The following is a 24436-nucleotide window of genomic DNA, read 5'->3' as shown; positions in this document are numbered from 1 at the left end:
CCAAATGTACCAAATATTGTGTCATGCCCAAAAATACGAGGGCAAAAACACACACGATTTTTTTTAATACATTAATAATACTAAGGTTCACTAAAGTTTAAGAGTTGAATTCACAAGTGCTAGAATAGTTTTACTACATACATCTTAAGTTTATAATCATGAGAAAAAATCCATTTCTATAGTTATTCGTTATTAAATTGGTATCAACTTTTGATTTCTTTATTTCCCTCAAGGTTACAATGATATTTTGAAATTTTTGAATGACAACATAAATTAAATATGACAAGGAAATAAAATAAATCGAATGTCATAAATCTATTACTCTAACCTTAAATTTACTAATTTTTTTTTTAAAATTTTAATACTTACTAACAATATAATAACAAGAACAACAAACATATATATACTTACTCAATAAACACTTAACTATCAATCAAATAGTCGACTATAAAAAAATTTAATCATTTACACATTAATCTTAATCAAATTTTTAAAAAAGACTTTAAATAGAGACTAAACTATCAAAAATTTAACTATCATACGTTCTAACTCATCATAATATATAACTAACCTTACAATAAAATAATCAAATCAACTAAACTAAATACTAACTATTCTAATATAATACTAACCTAGCATTAATACTAACCTAAACTAAATCTAACTAAATCTTAAACTAAAATTAAATTATAAATTAACATAATACTAAACTAAAATTAATTTAATACTTCTCATATTTGATATAAACTAACTAATAGCTAACATAAAAAATATAACCATAACAATATACCATTCATCACTAAATCTAAATTAAAATTAACTAAAAATTTCAAACTTAATTTTAAAAATATATACTAATACCAACTTATTTAACTAAACATAAATTACCCTAAAACTACTTAAGCAAGTAATATTTTAAGCTTTTTCAAAAAAAAACATACTAATCTTACCTAGACACTAACCTAAACTAAATGTAATATTAACTAAGAAGCACTCTAACTAACAATTAAAACATAAACTAAACCTACCACTAACCCCCCACCCCCCACCCCACCCCCCCCCCCTATACTACACCCTACACCCACCAAGCTAGTAGACAAGGACAGGGGTGTGTTGCCCAAGCGCTAACTAGGCACACTATGGGCAACGTGCCCCAGATGACAAGCAAAGACATGAAATAATCAATGAACACTGGTGACCCAAGTGCAAGATAAGGATAGGCAAATAAATCATTCAAAGCAGTTTCCAAGGTGGGCGACCAAAGTTTAAACAAGGCAGTTGCAAACACATAAAACAATTACATGCACCCCTTACACGTGATCAGACTTCAACAAGAATTAAACACCTTCCCTTAATCATGCCAAAACACATGATCCCAAAAGTTGCAAAATTCTAAGGGGGTGTACAAGGGTGATGTCACCCAATGAATGATATATTGACTTTGGTTTATTTTTAAAAAAACTATTCAAGCCTTAGCAAAAGAGCTGGCGCCAAGGTAAAGAGGAGATTAAAGTGTTTTGTTTTAAAAAGTTTTATAGGTAAAACAAAAGTAGAGATAGTTATGACATACAGTTAAGTGGATAAGGTCTAGGATATTTTGAATACTTATGTATATTTTCTTTTTGCTAAAATCTAATATTAATAAATTCAAACAAGAATATTTAGAGAATCTTTTTAGATGCTCTGTTGCAATTGAAGGGATTAATTCATCCCCATTCAAAAAGCAGAACCATTTTTCTCAAGGATGAGCAAATTTTCTCAAGCCCAATTTCCTTCTAAGTGTGGATTTTTTTTTTGAGTAAAGTTTATATTTTCAAGTTTTAAGGGGATGATCATTCTTCTCTTCTAGGTGTTGAAATTTTGCAATACATCTATTTGACCAAAGGGGAACATTATTTTTCTCTCTAACGTTGATAATCATCGAGTTTAGATAATGTTTTAACCCTACTGTAAGACTATCATATCTCCTAATAATCATGAAGCCAAATCAATTTCCCCACATAGCAAAATTTTTGTCTTAACGTTTTTTTTTTATAAGTGGATTTTTGCATAATTCAACATCATCATTTATCTCATTTTTTATATGCATCCATATAATTGAAAAATACAAAAAAAAACTCATGAGAAGCAATAATACTCAAATCACTATTTTATTAGCAACCGGATTCAAAGGCTCCGCTGAGAAAGAACTAGGAAGAAAACCTAGTGTCGTTGCCATTACAACAAAGTTTTTAAATACAATTTACATGGGATTCCAATCCCAAAATTATAACAATCAAATAAATTTCCTTCATGACCCTTATCAAGGGATCCATATCATTTTTTGCAATACATTGCTAATATTGTGGAGGGAACGAAATTTGACCAGGTGACAAACAAACATAACAAGGAGACAAAATAAAACATTCATACCCATACTAGTTTTTCACAATAGGATTCAACATTGAATCAAAACTAGGGAAAGGTGTATTTTTCCAACAGGAGATGTCAGACACAACACCAAACTAGGTGCCTAATCGGGGCTATAATTCAAGAACTTCTGTTCTTCCATTCTTACATGCCAAAACTCATATGTGGTTTGTGCTAATAGGTAGGGGCCCATAACACCCTACCCTCTCTCCCTCTTCTCATCCAGAGAAGAGACTCTACACTGTTAGAGTCCAACTAAAAAAACCTTTCCTGAAATTGGCCACTTCTTCCCTATCCAAGGGTGATTAATGCCAAAACACCCATACGAAGAAACTTTGAAATACAAAAAAAAAACATGAAAGAAAAGCATTCAAGAAACATGGTTTTAATCCTTCCCAACATACCCAACATACATACAAGCATGCAAATAAACAATCCCAAAAGTAGAAGCATGAAACAAGCATGAACAATCTGAACAAAGGAGATGAAGAACTCCTACCTTCACCAAGAGGTTATGGTAAAATGAACAATTTTGAGAAGAGTTTTTCCTTCCTTGCCTTCAATCTTCCAAGACTCCTCTCTAAAAGTAGAGATTGGGTAACAACCAAAACTACTAAAAAAAAAGCCTCTAAATAAGATCCAAACTCAACTACCCAAAACGGAAATAACTTTCCCCACTTACCTAAAAATCTAGAAGTTTCTAACTTAACCAAACCTAAGGTTAACCTCCAAGTGGAGTTGTGGTTATCCAACTCATGGTAACAACTTTCAATTTTCGCACAAAGGCAAAAATAGACTTTTTGAGTGACCTCAAAAGTCAACAAAAGGGGCTTAGGGGGTGGAAAATGCCCCCAACCCATACCCATACCCCTTGGGTATAAAGATTTCATGATTTAAGGCCTTAGGAATAGATTTGGGACCAAATAAATGCTAGGAATAATTAAGACTATCTAACAACTCCAAAAATGCAGATTAAGTACTAAACCGGGTTAGGGGTGACTAAACTTGATTAAGAAACAAATTAGTGAAAAAGGTTACTAACTTAGTTTGACTTAGGTCGAAAGGTTACACAAATGACCCTAACTAGCATGCTGGAATGCATATGCAATTCATGATTGTCAAGTGACAATATAAGAACACAGTTATGAAACATTAACATTTACTGATCATAGAAAAATACATTCATACATCTCACAATACAATAAGATATGAACAATATGGTTTCCATGAATGGCACATAGGGATCAATTTCGTTCCTCCATCAGGTTTCTTGGCTAAAATATCCTGCACACTCATTGCACACATTAGTAGTCTCATAAAATCACATGCACATATGTATATACGTATCAGGAAGTCACATAAATTAAAACATACATCTTTCAAATCAATCAAGGTTTCTCTCGTCCTACTCATATTCTTAATCAGTACAATTTCATAATCAAAGTGTTAATCCTGCATTTACTTATTTCATCAACATGCATATTCATAAAATATTAAATGATGAACTCAAATATCTGAAAGTAAACATCACACAACATGAAATAATATAATATGTTCAAGTATTTGATAATGTCTCGACATCTTGAGTCGTGAGTATCAAAATAATAATAATGTATCGCTATGCTATGATGGGTCAGGGTGAGGCCTCACATATTGAAGATATTGAGAATAAGTTGAGGAAAACTAAGGAAGAAAAGAGGCTACTAGAAGAAGAAAAGAAGAAGATAGTGTTGGGACTGAAAATTGCATGCTTCATTTTTAGTCACATTTTGAAAATTTTGGAAAATCATGTCCTAAAGTGCCTTTTATGCATGTGGTCAGTTGGTAGCTTGAGGCCTAGATGGTGTTTGAGTGGCTTAACACCTTTCATTTGACATATGCATATGATCCACAATGTTATTTTGCCATCCCGAATCATTATGTGAAGTCCCATTTTGAGCTAGTGTCAAAATTTGCAATTCTACCAAGTGTCAAATAGCGATCAGAGGCCCAGTTTGCATCTGAATATCTTTTACCCAGGACTGTGTCATGACTAGTCACTTTGGGGATGTTTAGTGTCCATAATAGAGAACCTATGTTTCAATTTTCAAGTCATTTAGAATCCGTTTGACTAGGTTTTGCACCCCACAAAGTTGGTCATTTACTGTTTTGTGCATTTAAATAGTTGTTCACAATTCTGGGAAGCCTTGTTCGACCAATCATATCTTTGACCCAGTTGACCCAAATGAATTTTTTTTTTTTTGCATTGTATTCTAGGGGTAAGACACTTCATATGTTCCAATTTTGAGATCATGTCGAATCCATTTGATCAGTTTCCTAACATGATCAAAAACCCAGTTTGCATTGTTTTGTTACGACTAAGGTATCCAGATTGATCCGTACCCCTGTTCGGCATGTTATAACTTTGATCCTGTGATTTTCTAGCCTAAATGGATTGTACCATTATGTTGTGTCCTATAAATCCTTGAAGTATGCCAATTCTTAAGTCATGATGAATCCATTTGCATACTTTCTTATGTCCGTACATTTGCCAAAAAATCACTTTTTGACACATTTGCCAGTTAAAATTTCCAAGTGCTTGTTTTCGGAAATTCACCAAATGTGCCCTGTGATTCTTCATGAGCCCAGAACATGGAATTATATCCTCTTCATGGCAAAGAACTTATATCCTAGTTTTCAAAACCCCAAGTGATCAGTAACCTAGTTTATAATGCCGAACCTGAGCCCAGTTTATGTTTTTTAACATTGTTTGCCTGCAGAGTAATTGAAGTATGGATGTTCGGCAATTAAAATCTTTCGACTGGGAATCCATCATGGGTTGAAAATTTGCAGTGTGATAGAGTATGCAGGATTGAACACTCATGCCGATTTTCATGGCTTGGTTACTTGATTGAGTTAGTTTTTACGGCCACCTGGCGGGCCTTCAGACACAAATTTCACACTAGTGCGGAAATGATTTAAAATGAAATTTTAAATTGATTGTTTTACATACAATCATTACAATGCTTCACTGTAGTCATTGCCATTATCTTAGTTCACTAAATGTATGAGATTGGACTTTTTCTCAATGATAAAAGAATCAAATAAATGTGAGGGGCTATTTGTTTTGACAACATAATGTTTTAACACAAGAAGAAAACTAAGAAAATGTGCAGATGCATTGAGCAAAATAGAGGGCTTTCATGCCATAACAGAGGCATCACCAGGAAAAGAGTCAAACATCCATAGAGGAAGAAGCATCCACGTTTTTTAGAGAAATGAACAAATTTGTTGGTGAAACAAAGCTCAAGGCAGCATGTGATTCACATTTTTGCAGCAAGCAATCAATAAAAGACCATATGTGCATAAAAAAGGAAGCAAAGAACCCCCATTTTTCAAGCCCATGGCTTCTCTAAAGGTGCAGCCACGTTTTTGAAGGGAGTAGCAGCATTTTAAATGACCATGTGCATAAGAAATGACCATTACAATGAAAATTCTGTAGATTCATAGCAAAAACGACCAGCAAGATGGAGCTTCACGTTTGGAATAAGAAAACTCATGCATTTAGCAATCACAGCAAACACAAAGAGCAAGAACCATTGAGGAACATTATCCCACATTGAGCAGGTGGGAAGTATTTTTAGTCTTTATATCTTTTTGCACTCAAACATATAGTGTCAACAAGACAAAGCATTTTGAAAAAGCAAGGTAGGTGCACGTGGGTCCCAGTCAACTAGAAGGAATGAACTAAATTTTGAAAGAAAATGCATGCCCAAATGATGATGTCAGCAACATATAGGTGGCCGGAAAAGTCAAAAATCCGGCAGGTCGCTATGTCGCTTGCCGAAAAATCTTGGAAAATCCGGCTAGCGACATAGCGAGGTCGTCGGAAAATTCTGAAAATTCGACAAGATTCAAAATGCAACGTGGGTCTCGCCTGGAGATAATAGCCAATCAGAAAGTGACACGTGGCATTGGTCAAACCTAGAGTTGACTCGAATTTGGAAGGGCTAGGAAAAATAAAATGATTTTAAAATTTTCATTTTAAAATTATTTTGCCAAGAAACTGACATGCAGGGAACTGTTTTTCAAACGAAGATTTCAGGCCTTTCTCAGAGGCTAGATATGCCTTATCATATACGGTTGGAATCGTGAGAATCCAAATTTTCCATTTCTGAAGTTAGTTTTTGCACAGGTGCTTCCTGGTTTGAGCTATAGCTAGAAATGTGAATTTTGGGGCTTCCTCAATGGAATGGGTAAAAAATTGAAAATCCAGTTAAGGGATCAGTAAAACTTGGCAAGAATGTGGTTGGAGTTCACGTTTCTCACATTCACTCAATTCAACCAAATTTTTGCCAAGCTTTTCAATGTGTAAATCAGATATTGTGGTGACTCAGCAATGTTTCATCATTTCAACAGAGATATTGTGCAAATCAGTTGCAAAAAATTATGAAACAAAATTAGATCAAGATGGGATGGAAGAAAGAAGTTTTTCAGTTGCCAGAAGATTGATTTTCAAGTGGACACTTGTCATTTTCAGAACAGATCTGGGATTTCTTTCTTGTCTATATCTTTCTTTCTCTGATACTTTGTAAGCATTCCAATTTTTGGAGAAAAACCAGTCACTACTGAGATACCAAATTTTGGATCCAGTTTTGATATGTTCTCATACTGTGATACCACATATTTCTTCAGCAATTTCTCTCATGTGAACAGCAGTAGAAATAAGAATACAGATAGTCCGATCTATTAGGTAGCTTTACATTTAAATTTCATGCATCTTATTGTAATTTGTTTCAAGGAAATGAATGATAAGGCAACAGCAAGTCAATCTTCATTCTGATATCTTGTCTCTCATTCATGTTGTTTGTGATCTTTTGTGTTTGGTAAAAAAAGAATATGAAACTCAGTTGCAACTTATTGGTTGTATATGTTGATTTATTTTGCTTATGACTCAAAGAGTTATGTAAATTCTTGATTCCTCATCATAGGATTGCAAATTTCATGAAGGGATAAGTCGAGTATGAGGTTCAGAAGGATGTAGATGTCTAGTTCACAAAGTGGTTAGATAGATCAGGAAGTCCTGATGTATGGCACATATCAATGATTTTCAGGGATGTGTGTTAGGTTTTTGTATGAATTGCCCAATAGATAAGGCACTGATCACTTATAGGATCACCTGTTATACTACTGCATATTTGAGGTTTTGCTGAGATCAACATCAATAATCAAACGCTTTTCCCCTTTCATGTTGAAGAGCTATAATAGAATGCCCTCACTCAGCTCATGAGATTCCTAGATCTGCATATAGCTACTGTAGATGGATGTCATTTCATGAGTTATCAGGAGAAATAAGGGTCTGCTTCATATTAGATTCAGTGTATGCTTTGACAATTGGTACCATATAAAGAATCTATAGGTCCACCCGCCTAGGTTTTGCAGAGCCTGAAGTGCAGAAGGAGTATAGCCTTATAGTTGGCCTGGTGTCTGAATGGATGTGTTGATAATGGGAGTTAGCTGCCCCTAGATGCATCTTGTTCTCATTAGGGTAATTGGAAATGGGTAACATTTTCAAACACCAACAGATAGAAGAAGCCAAGCAACAATTGCTTGAGGAAGAAAGGAAAAGAAAGGAAGATGAAGATAAGAGAAAGATTGAAGAAGAGAAGAAAAAGAAAATAGAGAAAGAAGAGAGGAAAAGATTAGAAGAGAAGAGAGAAAGAGAAGAAACAGAAAAGAAAGAAGAGGAAGAGAAAAGAACTAAAGAAGCAACAAAGAAATAGAGGGAAGATGAGACTAAACCATCTAGTTCATCTACTCTACTCTCTCTTGAAAATTTGGCTACTGATGATGATGATCAAATAGATTTGGTCTCATCCTTATCCAAACTCATACAGAATAATAAGACAGTTAAAAGATTGCAGAGAACATTGATGGAAGTGATAGAAAGACTGCACATCACTTTGGCAGTTCAACATATAGATTTAGATCTTGAATAGATAGCACAAGCAGTGCTAAAAGTCATTCAATGAAGAATTCACAAACTTGTTGAATGTTGCAGAGGTGAAGGCTCAAATTTCCCATGATGCTAACTTTTTTATGCTAACTTTAGAAATGTAAGCAAGAAGGAAAATCTTTGTATGTTAAGTGTACCTTATCATAAAAATTGACTAAAGACTTGGATAGTCAGTTAGAGACAAAAATGAATGAGCTAGAGGCTTTATCTAGCCAAATCTAGCATCGATCTAGCAAAGTTGATGATTTTGAGGGTTAAGTTGCTAGTGTTCACAGTGACATCAGGAAACTGGAACTTTGGAAAGAGAAGATTTTGAAGAGAACATTCTTATTTCAAAGAGTCTATTTCTCTAAAACTATCTTTTGTTGAGAAGCAGCTTGAGGAATGTGTCAAGGCCAAGGACACATATACAAACTTTTTGTATTCAGATATCAATGTAGTTGAGATTGCATCATATGCATTATGTGCAATTCTCAAATCAGCTGAGTCTACCAAGGAGACATGGAACAAAGATATGGACAATTTGAAGATCATTTTTTATGATTGTATGAAGATTATTTTAGCATAAGGAAAGACAATAGTTTCAACAGTTTTGACAGTTTTTAAACAGAATCTTGACATTTTGACCTTTGTCATTGATGTCAAAGGGGGAGAGATTCATATGAAAATTATATACATGACAAAAGAAGATATTTTTGGGAGAAATACATGTGAAGATTGTAAAAGTGTAAAGTATATTGCAAGGGGGAGCACATATGTAAAGTTGAACAAATTGTAATAGATGTAATGTTTATTTTCATAGTTTGTTTTTGTCACTTAGCCAATTTTCCCTATTTTGTTGCCATCAATGCCAAAGAGGGATATTGTTGATAATTAGCTAATAATGATATGTAATTTTTTTCATTAATGGTGATGCATGATGTACATGTTGACAAGAAACCTTGAAAATAAAGATACTTAGTGTTTGGTAATCAAAAAATTGTCTAAGTATAGATTTTGGTTTACAGCAGTGTATTTTTTTGTTTATAACATGTTGCATATGTCATATTATGACAAGAGAAGTTACATGGAGATAGTATACATGTTGGTGATGACATGTATAACTTCATAAGTTTGTACAAATTGTATGAAACAAAGTTAATCGTGTTTTGATGAAGCGGGACAACGAAATTGAAGGAAAAATTGTTTTGTTTACAAAACATTTACTTGTCCAATTAGGGCCTACATCCTAGATGTTTAATCTAACTTGGAAAAGTGAATTGTGGTCTTAGCTAACCCAACAATAATTTATGAAAAGGCATGGTATTTATGAAAAGGACTTCTTATGATAAGACGTGTGCTTGTGAGATTGTAAGAGAAATATAAATTGCAAATTGTGATGAGCAAACTTTTGTGAAAGTGATATATGCAAAGTTTTATATGAGCTATCTAAGATTGAGTTGGAGATTAGAGTTCATACAAGGAAGGAAAATAGCAGTAAATTACTTGTTTGAGCAGTGAGCTCTTCTTGTAGTTGAAATTGTATGTTTGGGCAGTGAGCTCTTCTTGCATACATTATACTACAACTCCTAACAAAGTTTGAATCTCCCAATAGGGATTCAAAGTCTCCTAACAGGGACTGCTTATACCGAATTTTCTCATTGACTCCTTATAGGGTCCATCCTCTAACAAGGAACTTATATATCAGTATATTATCTAGTGGGTATCATCCCCATCAGGGTTTTCCCTTGGCTAGGGTTTCCCCAGTTAACAAAATATGGTGTTATGATTTATCTTTGTGCATTGTTACTATTACTATTCAGCATTACTTTATTTCTTTGTTATGCATGGTTTGAAGTAAGTAATAAAATCTAGTTGGCAACTAAAGTTTTTAGATTATTGATTCACCTTCCTCCCTCTCAGTAATCCCTATTTCTAATAGTGGTTCACTACCATAGAGAAGTTGGAGAGTGTTCATATATATCTAAGTAGCCCTACCAAGGCAAGAGGATTCTACAAAAAAAGGTACTTTATGATTGGTGTTGATGATTTCACTAGAATGATGTGGGTAGCATTTCTTAAAGAGAAATATAAAGCATTTAAGAAGTTCAAGATATTTAAGAATAGAGTTGAAAATGAATCTAGTGTGAAGATTAAATGTTTGAGATAAGATAGAGATGGACAATTTACTTCTAGAGAGTTTAACATGTTTTGTAAAGAGAATGGAATTAAGAGACAATTATCATCACCCAAGACCCCTGAGAAGAATGGCATAGTAGAAAGGAGAAAAAGATCAATATCATAGGCAACAACAGAAATGATGTTTGTGAATGATGTGTCCAAAACATTATGGAGAGAGGCAATCAACACAATAGTATACACCATGAACAAAGTATAAACCATAAAAGGTATGAATAAAACACCTTATGAATTTTGGTTTGGTCATACACCTTCAGTAAAGTATTTTAGAATATTTGGAAGCAAATGTTATATAAAAATGGATGATGATATTGGTAAGTTTTATCCAATAAGTGATGAAGGTATGTCCCTTGATTATTCATTTAAAAGCAAATCTTATAGATGTTTTAAGCATAGAACTAAGACAATTGTTGAGTGTGCTAATGTAAGAGTTGATGAAAATTTTGACATTAAGGAAAAGATGATGGATTCCAATTTTGATGAGGAAGAAGACAACCCTAGAATTATTAGAGAGAATGTGGAAGTATTCTTTGAGACTAACAATGACTTGTAGAGTGATGTACGAATTATTGAACAAAGAAATGAACTAAGATATGAACCAAGAGAAGAAATAAGAGTTGAGATAGCAACCCCTACACCTAATAGGAACTTGATAAAAAATTTCCCTATAGAGTAGATAATTGGAAGTGAAAACAAAGGATTAATAACAAGAAATAGAGTAAATGAAGAACACTGTCTGATTTCTCAAGTAGAACCTGTTGGAGTTCATTCTAGTAAGGGACATTCGGGTGGATTTAAACCTAATACCAGGAAACAAAGTCAAGGACAAGCCTAAGAAGTAGTTAAATCCTATATTCAACAAAGGTTAAAACTTAGTGTAGACACCAAAAATTGTCCAAAACCCATTCCTAGCCAATTAAATAAATATTCATTATTTATTTAATTCCCCTACCTTAATTAAATAAATTTGCATTTATTTAAGTACGTTTGCCTTACCTTGATTTAAATAAACTAAGGTTTATTTAATTCCTAACCTATTCCCACTTGCATCTAATCCCTTTCACTTTAATTAAGTATGTCATTTACTTAATTAATTCCCTCTTAATCCCACTAGGAATTAAATATTACATTTAATCCTATTTGAGCACATGGCTCCTACATTTAACCCTCACCTAACCTTACTAGCCTACCTAACCCATCTTGCTAAACCTACCCACTTCCTAATCATGCTTTCTTTTCCTAATCATCCTAGCTAATCACCTCTTAATCCTAAGTGTGTTCTCACACATGTGTGAGAGATGTTCACACTTTCCTCATCCCTCATATCTTGCATGCCTCTTGCACACTTGTCCTCTTGCATGAGAGTCAAGGTATCTCACACATGTGTGAGAAGCCATCCTTCTCACACCTCTTGCACACTTGTCCTCTTGCATGAGAATCAAGTTGTCTCACACATGTGTGAGAAGCCATCCTTCTCACACCTCATTGATCATGTCACCATCAAAGGTTGCTCACACATGTGTGATAATATTGCCCCCTTTGAATGGTCAAAACCCTAATCCACATGGAGTCTACTTGGCCTCCACCACATTGACACTTCATCGATCCTGAGAGATCTTAGCCCTCCATCTTTCATTTGATCTTAGTTGTCCATTGCATCCCTTTTCCTATAAAAGGAGAGCCCTCTCCTCATTCTTAGGAATCTACTATCCACCTCATTGTTATGCTGCTGTATTTGTGAGCAACCACATCCCACAACAATGAAATCATCTACACTTGATGATTTCATGAGGTTTGCATTAGTAGTTTGAGTCATTGTAATTTCATGTTGTCTTTATGTTACATGTGTATCTTCCATATTTTGAGGTTTTGCATGATAATGTAGGAATGTTCATTAGTTGCTTAGTGTTATTCCTTAGTTACATTATTATGCAACACATTTTTGGCACGCTCGGTGGGACCCACTTCACGAGTTCAAACTAACGATCTAATGTTTTTTTGAGTGTTTTGTGACTTTTCAAGTTTGTAGGTTGAAAGCTTGCATTTGGGGATCAAGTTTCATGAGGAGCCTCCAATCAAGTCAAGGAGCCCATCATTGCATTTGGAGGACCTAAGGGAAGTCGCTGATGTCAGCACTGCATCAGCAGTCCACATGCTTTCTAAGCCATAAGGAGCAGCCTTCACATTTTTGCTCATAACTTGAGCATACGAGCTCCATTTTTGAAAAATGAAATATCGCTGGAACGCTGATTCCGAGCCCATTGTGTTGATATTGGTTTCATAAAATTTTGATGTTGTTTATATCTTTGTTTTTCCTATCAAAGATAAAACTTTGTGCTAACTCTTTCATTGCAGGATTGCTTCACATTTTTTCCACATTTTCGCTGCCCTAACTTGTTGTTTTGCAAAGATATTTTGTCACTAACCAAGTTGCTTGCAGATTTTTCCTTAATTTTTCTTTGGGAATGAGCTTGTATGCATAAACATTTGTCTTTGAATGCATGGTTAAATGCTAAAACAATAAAATTCAATCTTGAATACCTTAAGGGAATGGACATGTATGCTTAGGCTAGCAAACATTTCAAATTGGTGCTTAAAACCAACTCACATAATCTTGAATGCCTTAAGGGAAATTGATTTCATTTTCAACATTTTGCTTATGCACACGCTTGATTTATGAATTTGCATTTTCATTTACGTTAGCACTATTTCAAGTTGGAAAGAACATTGTATGCTTTAAACACGTGTGTCTTCAAGTAGATTACATAACCTAAAGCTTCATTGGAAACAAACGCGTGTCTTTTTGAACCTCAAGGCCACTTACGTATTCTCTCCCCTCGCACCTTCGGGTGATCTTGGGTGCACAAGAAATAAGGGGTCTTGTTTTTCTTTTTTTAGGAGGCCTGCTTGGGGATTTCATCACCCCTTGGGACGACCTCAACTCCAATGTTCTGGCGGAGTATAAAAATTGGGAGGTGAATCGAAAGACACCTCTCTTGGAAGAAAAATATTGTCACTCTTGGCTAAGCCCCAAAGAACTTTATACCTTTGGGAAGTGAAGGAGGAGATTTGGGTTACCGTCTCCCCCCGGCTATGTGGCAGTATTTTTTTTCATCTATAAATTTGGGCCTCACGTACCTTGTGTATATCAAGGATGCCCTTTAGTTCATCCTTGTACATCCTAGTCAAAACTTTATAGGATTGTTGGTGTGTTTGATGTTCTTGCGTGTTTGAAACACACTTGCCTTGTACATATTTTCTTGTTTGCTTTTACATCTTAAAACCTAAAATCCAAAAACATCATAAAACATAAAAAATCCAAAAAATCATAAAACTTCAAAAATCCAAAAAAATCAAAAACAATTTCAAAAACAACAAAAACACGTCTCGGTCTAGGTCTTCTTAGTCAAGTTGTCCACATCACTTCCACATCACATCTTCTTTCCATCCAAGTCATCACCCTCATACATCTTGTCTTCATCATTCAAACCATTTTCTTGACATCTTCATCATCTCTCTATTCGTCCACATCACATCCTTGTCATTCAATCTACTTCCTAATCTTCATCCTAGTCATGATTCATCATCATCTAGCTTCAATTTCCTCCACCAATCTCATAATGCATTCTTAATTCATTCCTCCACATCATCATTCTTCTAATCCAATCCCTTGTCAAATTCATTCTTTTCTAATCAATTCTTAATTCAATCCATTTACATATTCTTCCATAATCCATCTTCTTAATTTCATTTGTTTTCCTCTAATTCAACTTTTCATCAAATATTCTACTTTGGTCATAGGAGTATTTTCATAAACATTGGACTTTAAGTCAAATCTCGCATTCACTTGTTTGCAATCTAATAGGGTTTTTATCAAATCAAATCAAACCCTAATTCAATAAACATCAAATCAATATCAATATCAATATCAAATTCAATCAAATCAATATCAAATCCAACTCAAATCAACACAAAGTCCAAAGCTCCTAGTCCTAAGTTCATATTTCCTTCATGATGGATTTGAATTTGCTTAATCAAATGGTTGACAATCTTCAATGACAATATGGAGTTATACCTCTCGTTCAACCTACATATCAAATCCATCCTTCACACTTCATATCCAAATCTAATCCATCTCATGGTCATTATTCTTCTACCTTTGACAAGGGAAATCCACTTCATTACCCTTCAACTATATACAATTCCATTCATAGCCCACACTATTCCTCCAACACAAATACCCTTGCCATGGAAATTGAACAATTAGAGAATTATCTCTTGGCAAGCCAACAACAAGAGGCCACCTTCCATGCCATGTGTCCTCTTCCCCCATGTTTCAAATCTCATAGTCCTAATTTCCCATCCAACCCCAATCCTCCATGCAATCAACTACCCATGGTTCCACCTTCACACCATCCTAGTCCTCCAAAATCCACATCATCCCCACCTCGTAAGGGGTTGTTCATGTCACTCTTGGCTAAGTGTAAAATACAAAATAAAGAGAGCCAATCACCCAATGTTCTTCCTACAAAGCATGATACTATACATGCCTCTTCTCCTCTAGATCCAAGCATTTCTCCCTCCTAGTCCATCTCATGATCCCCTTCCTAATCAAGATCAAGGCATTCCATGTACCACTAATTCCATTCCATCTCTAGACTTAGCATCCATCAATCCTCCACTTCATACTGAAGTTCCTTCCCCTCCATCCACTAATATTCCTCCATGTCAAGATCAAATCACTCCATCTCATGATTCTAGTCCATCTCATGATCCACTCATTCCACTACACGATCCTCTTTCAAGTCAAGATCAAAGTACCCCTTCCCTTTCCTTTCATGACCCCTCTCCATCTCAAGATCCTATTATCCTTCATGATCCTATTCTCCCTCATAATCCTCCACATGATCCTATCACACCTATCCCCTCCAATTATGAACCCCATACACCCAGACTCGCATCTTGTGTTGACAATGTTAACTATCCCATCGAAGAAATAACATCTCAAGATGTTGGTACACCTTCCACTCCTTCCAAATCCAAAATTCTTCCATCCAAACCTATAGCTTCCCACCATTCATATTCCAAGTCCATTCTAGGTCCTTATCTTCCATCCATTCTAGGTCCCTATGTTCCACCATCAAATCCTTCCTCCCTTCCTTCCATTTTGGGCCCCTACATTCATCCATCCACCATATCCATGTTTTCTACTTCATCCTTTCATAGTCCTACTAAAGATCAACAAAGGCACACATCCTTGAATTCCTTACCACGTTCACCATCCCTAAGCTCTCCACCCCATTTATCTTCATGCACCCATACCATAGCTAATGGAAGCAATTTTGATGCCAAAGAAAAAGCCAATAATGCCAAAAATCCACAAAAATCAACAGATCAACATGTCCCCTCTAAACGACATGTCCAAGAAAAGAAAAATCTGATCCAAAGCAAAATCAGAAAGCCACAAAGGCTGAAAATCAAAAATGCAAAAATTATGTGGATACCAAAACTACTTAATGTAGAAATGAATCTCAAAGAAAGATTCAAAATGACATCCAATTTGGCTAATCCAAAGGCTTCCACATCCATTTTGGGTCCTTATATACCCAATCCACCATTCCAAATCCATCGTCTCCTTCTTCCATTTTGGGTGCCTATATCCCAAAATTCACACTTTCTCCCACATATCCCCCACACTTTCCTCCTTTCCATCACCCTTCAAGGTGTGTGCCAATGATGATCTTTCCACTTCCTTCACAAGTCTTCCAACCTTTTTCATAAGCCATTTTCCTCCGTTCACTACCCTATCAACATCTATGAGAACATAATCAAAATTCCTTGAAAATAAAAAAAAGGAAAAATACAATCAAGGGATACCGTCCATGAAAATAGATGCTTGAGTCCTCCATTCACTCTCCTATCATGTATCCATAGTCTTCCATGTCCTCTTGTCCATCCATTCACTTTTCCTCTTCCACTTGCACTATATACTGGGGGCAAGCTCCATCCATACCAAACTTCCATACATATCTTCCATACTTCCATCTACCATTCATTATCCTTTTCCATCTTTGATCTTGACTTCCACTTTCCTTTCATCCATCCACATGCTTACTCTCCATATCCCTTGCACATCCTCCATCCATTATCTTACATATTTCCATCCACTTTCACATCTTTGATCTTGACATGTTGTCCATATCTTGGATCCCATCGTCCTTGTCATTTGTCCATTTTCCATCCATATCCCTACGTATTTCCATCCACATTTCATATGTTCTTGATCTTGGTTATCCCTACCTTTCATCCAATTCATATCTCACATTGCATCCATACCCTTCATATCATTATCCCTTTTTCATACTCTCCCTCCCATATCCCTTGTTCATTCCACTTTCATACCCATGCTCATGATCAATACTAGAGGCACCATAGCAAAATGTTCATACATGTTTTGGAAGAAGCCTTCTCTTCCTCCATATGCTAAGCCTTCGTTCCATTTTCCCATTTTCATGCATCCTTTCCCACCATATTTCCTTCTATTTTCCTATCCTTGGAATGGGGCATTTGGACTCCTTTGAAATATGATCCTTGGCCCCGCATTTTTTTTGCCACCATATCATTTGACCCCTCATATCCTTTCACCATTCCTATCATCCACCACCTCACGTTGCTTCTCCTTCATTTACCCTACCTCAACCCTCCCTTGCCATTGGTTCCATTCCATTCATTCTATCTCACATTCATTCAATCCATTCATTATATCCATTCTCTCAAATTTGTCTAATCAATTCATTTCTATCCATTCTATTCATTTCATATCACATTCAATCTAATTCTTCCATCCTCAATTCAATCAAATTCATTCATTCTTCAATCAATTTTCAATTCTTCTAATCCTTTCACATCAAATCAATTTCAATTCTACTCTCATCATTCTTCATCAAATCAATTTCAATTCTACTCTCATCATTCTTCATCAAATCAATATTGATCCTACTCTCATCATTTTTCATCCTATCAACATCATTCTTCCAATCTCATCCACGTTCATTCTTCTATCCACCATAAAATCAAAAAATCAAAAAACATATCAACTATAAAATCAATACTAATCCAATCAATGTAATCTTGCAATCTTGAACATCAATCCTTAATCAGTTCATCAATTTGACCCGATCAGCTGATAGTCCATTTATTATATTCAAACATCATTATCATGGGATGAATCCTTCCCAATCCTTGGATGCGCATTATGCTTAGCATTAGCTTTGCCATCCTTAATCAATCATCATCAATCAATCCATTCATGGGTTTTCAGCTTGACTAGGGGCAAAATGGTGGTTTGCTTTTGGTCTTTTGTGCATGGTTGCTTGATTACTTGTATGCATTAGCATTTTTTGCATATATCATGGTTTTTGCATCCTATTGTCCCAAGAATCATGATCTTCCATATCATGGTTTCATAAGGCATACGGTTGTATTAGACCCCTTTTATCACGTACTGGACACATTGTCATCTTGGTTCCTCATACCTTGGTGCATAGTGTTAAGTACAATATCAAACTTAGGTTGTTCACACCATTGCAGCATAACTCCCTTCCATCTCCCTTCCATTTCGAGAGAACATCCGTGTTCTTCTAACCTGCATGTCCTCTCGAGGGGGCATACCCCTCCATCCTCGTCATCCTTCCTCATCCTTTCATGACTAGGGCATCACGCTACTAGTCTTATCCTCCTAGCCACTATATTTAATTCTTCTTCGATATAACATTACTAATGCTATATCAAAGAGGGGAAAAATGCAGACACCAAAAATTGTCCAAAACCCATTCCTAGCCAATTAAATAAATATTCATTATTTATTTAATTCCCCTACCTTAATTAAATAAATTTGCAATTATTTAAGTACGTTTGCCTTACCTTGATTTAAATAAACTAAGGTTTATTTAATTCCTAAGCTATTCCCACTTGCATCTAATCCCTTTCACTTTAATTAAGTATGTCATTTACTTAATTAATTCCCTCTTAATCCCACTAGGAATTAAATATTACATTTAATCCTATTTGAGCACATGGCTCCTACATTTAACCCTCACCTAACCTCACTAGCCTACCTAACCCATCTTGCTAAACCTACCCACTTCCTAATCATGCTTTTTTTTCCTAATCATCCTATCTAATCACCTCTTAATCCAAAGTGTGTTCTCACACATGTGTGAGGAATCCTCACACATGTGTGAGAGATGTTCACACTTTCCTCATCCCTCATATCTTGCATGCCTCTTGCACACTTTTCCTCTTGCATGAGAGTCAAGGTGTCTCACACATGTGTGAGAAGCCATCCTTCTCACACCTCTTGCACACTTGTCCTCTTGCATGAGAATCAAGTTGTCTCACACATGTGTGAGAAGCCATCCTTCTCACACCTCATTGATCATGTCACCATCAAAGGTTTCTCACACATGTGTGAGCATATTGCCCCCTTTAAATGGTCAAAACCCTAATCCACATGGTCTCTACTTGGCCTCCACCTTATTGACACTTCATCAATCCTGAGAGATCTTAGTCCTCCATCTTTCATTCGATCTTAGCTGTCCATTGCATCCCTTTTCCTATAAAAGGAGAGCCCTCTCCTCATTCTTAGGAATCTACTATCCACCTTATTGTTATGCTACTGGATTTGTGAGCAACCACATCCCACAACAATGAAATCATCTACACTTGATGATTTCATGAGGTTTGCATTAGTAGTTTGAGTCATTGTAATTTCATGTTGTCTTTATGTTACATGTTTATCTTCCATATTTTGAGGTTTTGCATGATAATGTAGGAATGTGCATTAGTTGCTTAGTGTTATTCCTTAGTTACATTTTTATGCAACACACTTAGTTATGGGCCAACATTAAAAAATTCATCAAGACTCACTTCACTTTAGGCTTTGCAAGGCCAACATGGGAAAACCTAAAGAAATAACCTAGTTAATTGGATACTTTCTCTTTCAAGATTATTCCCTACCATAGAAATGGTCAATATTCTTCTTTTATTTGCTAATAAACTCTCTGAAAATAGTAGCTAGCTATAACCATAGAGTAGATGCAAATAAGTGATGAACAACACCTAGGTTCTTAATACATTAAATGGTAAATTGATTTTTTTTTATGAATGTTTTGAAATTACATGAATCATCAGTATATTCTTGAACTTCTAAATGGACTAGTGTCTTATCCATTGGGATATAGAATTAAAGATTAATAGAGTTGGACCTTTTTAATCAACTTGTGATTAAAAGTGTCAACATTAGACTCTAAGTTTCATTATGATTCTCATCCTTTTCACAAACCATAAATCTTATCCATTATAGAAAGCGATTACCTAATTCTTTAAATTAGCAACAATCAATAAGAGATATACAACTATTTAAATTGTATTAAACTAAATGAAACTTGTTCATTCAATCTCAAAGTTATGTATATGTGAGAAAAGAGAAAAAACTTCAAAGATAATTATAATTAAGGATAAATCCTTCTCGTTCAGATCTTAATACTTCTAATAGAAAACTCATGATATGACATAGAGACAATCGCCTTTTGTATTCAAGTATGCAAATAACTATAACTCATTTAGATAACTACAAAACAAATGGATGGACTACAAAATAATACATGACATATGAGAAAATTCTATAGATGATCAACCTCCACTCCTCATCTTGAGAATCCATATATAGGATTGCAACAAGCTATAGATGAGAGGAGGACACATGTCAAGATATTAATGGATACAAAACTTTGGAAGAAGGGAACAAAAAGGTATACATAATATTCTTCCAAAATATCAACCAGAAAAAGATAAGTAGTTGAGGAAATAAAAGAACATTTATATTGGGCATTTGATCTTCTTCCTCATTATCCTTTACTTGTAATGTAGGCAAAATATCTCAACTACTTCCTATCGGCAGAGCCTTAATTTCTCCTAATGCTTCCGAGACATAAATTTCCCTTTTGGTGGGCCACTCTATAGTTTTTACTTCTTGTAAGTCTTGAGTGGCTTTGGTCCATTTGGAATCCATGATTGCTTTGGATTCAATAATAAACCTATTTAATTCTATTTCTGCCTTAAAAATTGAATCAATCAACTTATTGTAGGGCATATAAAAAATGTCTTCAAAAATTGACATTGTAGCCTCTTGAGTCAAAATATTGTCAAAGGAGGTAGACCACTCCTTCTAGTCTTTCACTATACTAGCATCATCCAAAATTGTTGGTATGTAGGGTTGTATCCCCTGGGATAAATCATTCAACTTCCCTTGTATAATTTGCAATTTTCCAATGAAGAAACCCATCAATTCTTTCACTATTTCTAGGCCTTCCTTCACTATAATTATTTTGTTAGGAAGATTTGGCTTTTTAGCCATTAATACAATTATCCTCCCTAGAAATTGAATATATGGCCCCCAAAGATTAAATGTGGGTGATAGTCATGATAGTGCCTCATTGCAGAATTGCTCAGCACTTTATAAAGCAACATAAAAATTATGAGCTTGGTGAGATATGTTTTCCAACACTTCAATCCTATGACTCATCATGTTTTTAAGGACAATTGTTCTTATATCAAATCCCTACTGAGTAGATGGAGTATCAATGCTCATTCTTCTTGGTTTTGATGCCTCCTCTTCCACATCCTGTATTTGTATCAAAGCCTCAACTGTATCCCTAGATGGTTGTTGTTGACTTTTAATTCCCTCTCTCTATTCTGTAGCAATTGTCTACTATGCCTATGTAAGTTTCTCTCTCAGAGATGCAACTTCATTTTCCAATGCTTGGACTTTGGCCTCAAGCTCTACAATTCTTTCTTTGTATACATGGCTACTTGTAAGCTCATTTTCATAGAGCTTCCTAACATCAATGTACTCATGCATGGATTTTGCCAATCTTGTTTCCATTTCCTCTACCTTGGCTTCATTCATAAATGAAAAATGTTTTAATGCCTTGGAAATATTTGTGCCAGAGGTGCCTTGTAGAGTCCATATAATCATGTTACCTTGATCAGTACTTTGTACATCCATCAACTTTGGCTTATTTGAGATAGGAGCCATACTCTAGACTGTTAGGGATTTGGTATCAATATTGAAATCAGTCCCTCTCTTCAATCCATCTGCACCAATTGCCTCATAAGAAATAGCATTCTCCCAACTCCTTGTTTGATCAAGCATAAATTCTTGTTCCAAGTCCCATCCAGGCACTAATAACATGATTGATGGGGACACAACCCAAGCACAGAATGGACACAACAAGAAAGGGAAAATTGTATTAACTGTGTAAATATGCTATTACATTCAGTACAGAGAAAATAGACTCCAAAACATGCCCTAAGGGCTTACAACAATATAAGTCTGGAGATAATTTCTCCTTTTAGTATCTCCTCTCAAACTCCACTTTGAACTCCCTTTAACAATGCTAGAAATGTTCTTAAATAGACCCCAGAGGGTTAAGGATTAGGAATACATTCTAGAAAGTGCTAGTAGGCATCCACCGACCAAATAGAAGGCTCTAGAAGTTGCATTAGAAGTCGGCGCAAAATTAGAAGAATCCAAAAATGGTAACCGAACTTTTAGGATGCATAACTTTTGAATCGTAGCTCTAATTGACAAACAATTTACATTTTTGAAAAGCTCTCAAAGCGCTCTATAGCCCTATGGACAATATTTGATCATCCTCCATTTTTTGGCCCTTTTTGAGGTCATTTAATGCCCCTAACCTAACTTTGAAGCATTCTTAGGAGGTCTCCAGAAACTAAAAAATTGCGATAACTTTCAAACCGTGGGGCCTTTTGACCTAATTCTTTTTTTGGAATGCTCTGAATTACAATTACAATCATCCAACCAATTTACACCTTATAGTTCACCAAAATGATGGCTCAATTACATACTCCTATTCTTTTGGCATTTACATGTATTCCAAGGTGTTCAAATACTCTATCCTAGAACATTGATAGTGGAATTGTGAGAGTTGGAACCTTTGTTTGACCCAAATGGGTATCCAAAAATGAAAACACATGAAAGAGAAACTAAGTCTAAGTACATTTTTTTGGTTGACACAGGATTGCCCTTATACCTCTAGATGCTCCTGCATCAAACACCCAGGGTAGATTGAAAAGTGACCCTGTCACTTTATGAATGGTAGAGGAAATCCCAAATGGGAAACCTCATCTGCTGATATGCAAGTTGAGTCCTTGATTGGCCATCCTTTCCACTTGACCAAATACTATTCATACTGCCTATGTCTGGTACTCCTACCCACATGATGATCTAAAATGTCTTCTATCTCCTCCTTTTTAGAAGCAGGAATTGGACATGGCTCTAACATTGGCTCCTCATCTGCACCATCATCATGATACTCTGTTAAGTATGCAATGTTGAAAATAAGAGAAATGTGAATTCCATTTGGCAACTCCACCTTATATGCATTTTTTGAGTCATGTTACTTGAGAATTTTGCAAGGGACAAATTTCTTCATTTTCAGCTTATTGTAAGTACCGGCTAGAAATCCTTCTTTTCGTAAGTGTACCATGACTAGATCCCCTACTTGGAATTTCTCATGTCTTCTCCTATGATCAGCCCTAGCTTTATACTCTTGATTCATCTTGATAATGTGTGCCTGGACCTCCTCATGTAGATGCTTGATATGTTCAGCAAATTCTTCAGCTTCAACACTTGTCCTCTCCCCTTGCTCTATCTTCCTCAATTCTGGTGCAGTCCTTGGGCTACTTCCATATTTAATTTGGAATGGTGATCTACCAGTACTCCTATTTATAGAGTTATTGTAAGAAAACTTTGCTTGTGGTAGAATCAAATCCCACCCCTTGGGCTTATCCACAACTAAACATCTTAGCAAATTGCCCAGACTTGTGTTTACCACTTCTATTTGGTTGTCAGTTTGTGGGTGGTGTGTGGAACTGAATTTCAAGTCTATTCTCAACCTCTTCCACAATGTTCTCCAAAAATACCCCACAAATTTAGTATCTCTATCAAAAACTATACTCCTTGGGAGACCATGTAGTCTTACCACCTCTCTGAAAAACAAGTCTGCAATATGGACAACATCATGAGTTTTGTGTCATGGAATGAAATGTGCCATTTTGGAGAATCTATCAACCACCACAAATACTGATTCATTACCCCTTTGTATCCTTGGCAATCCAAGAACAAAATCCATACTTATGTCTTCCCATGGCTTTGATGGAACATGCAATGGCTGATATAGTCCTGTATTGTGACTAAATCCCTTGGCAACTTGACAAATTTGGCAATTTTGTACAAACTTCTTCACATCCTGTGACATTTGAGGCCAAAAATAATGTTCTTTAAGAATGGCAATGGTCTTATCTCAACCAAAATGTCATGCCATCCCTCCACTGTGTTTCTCCTTAATCAGATTTTCCCTCATGGAACTCCTTGGAATGCATAATTGACTGCTCTTGAACAACATACCGTCCTGAATCAGATAGTCCAACCACTTAGTTCTATCTACAGCAACAGGCTCTTTACAAGCTTTCCATGCTTCAGAAAAATCAAGATCCTCAAGGTACAGATTCTTGAGTTCATCAAACCAAACTACTTCAACCTGCATTACTTCTTGGCTTAATACAACCCCAATAGCGCTACCACTTGCATCACAATCCACCTAGAACACCTTTCTAAAATTTGGAAGTGCCAACACAGGTTGTTCTGTCACCTTCTTCTTCAACAATTCAAAACTTTTCGTAGCTGCCCCAGTCCATTCGAACTCTTTTCTATCCCCTCTTATTGTGTCAGTTAGGGGTGCACATATGCCACTGAAATTCTTAATGAAC

The sequence above is a fragment of the Cupressus sempervirens genome, chromosome 11 (assembly GCF_028749045.1).
Source record: "Cupressus sempervirens isolate cs-2001-9-10 chromosome 11, ASM2874904v1, whole genome shotgun sequence".
NCBI classification, from domain to species: Eukaryota; Viridiplantae; Streptophyta; class Pinopsida; order Cupressales; family Cupressaceae; genus Cupressus; species Cupressus sempervirens.
This window is presented reverse-complemented; position numbering follows the sequence as displayed.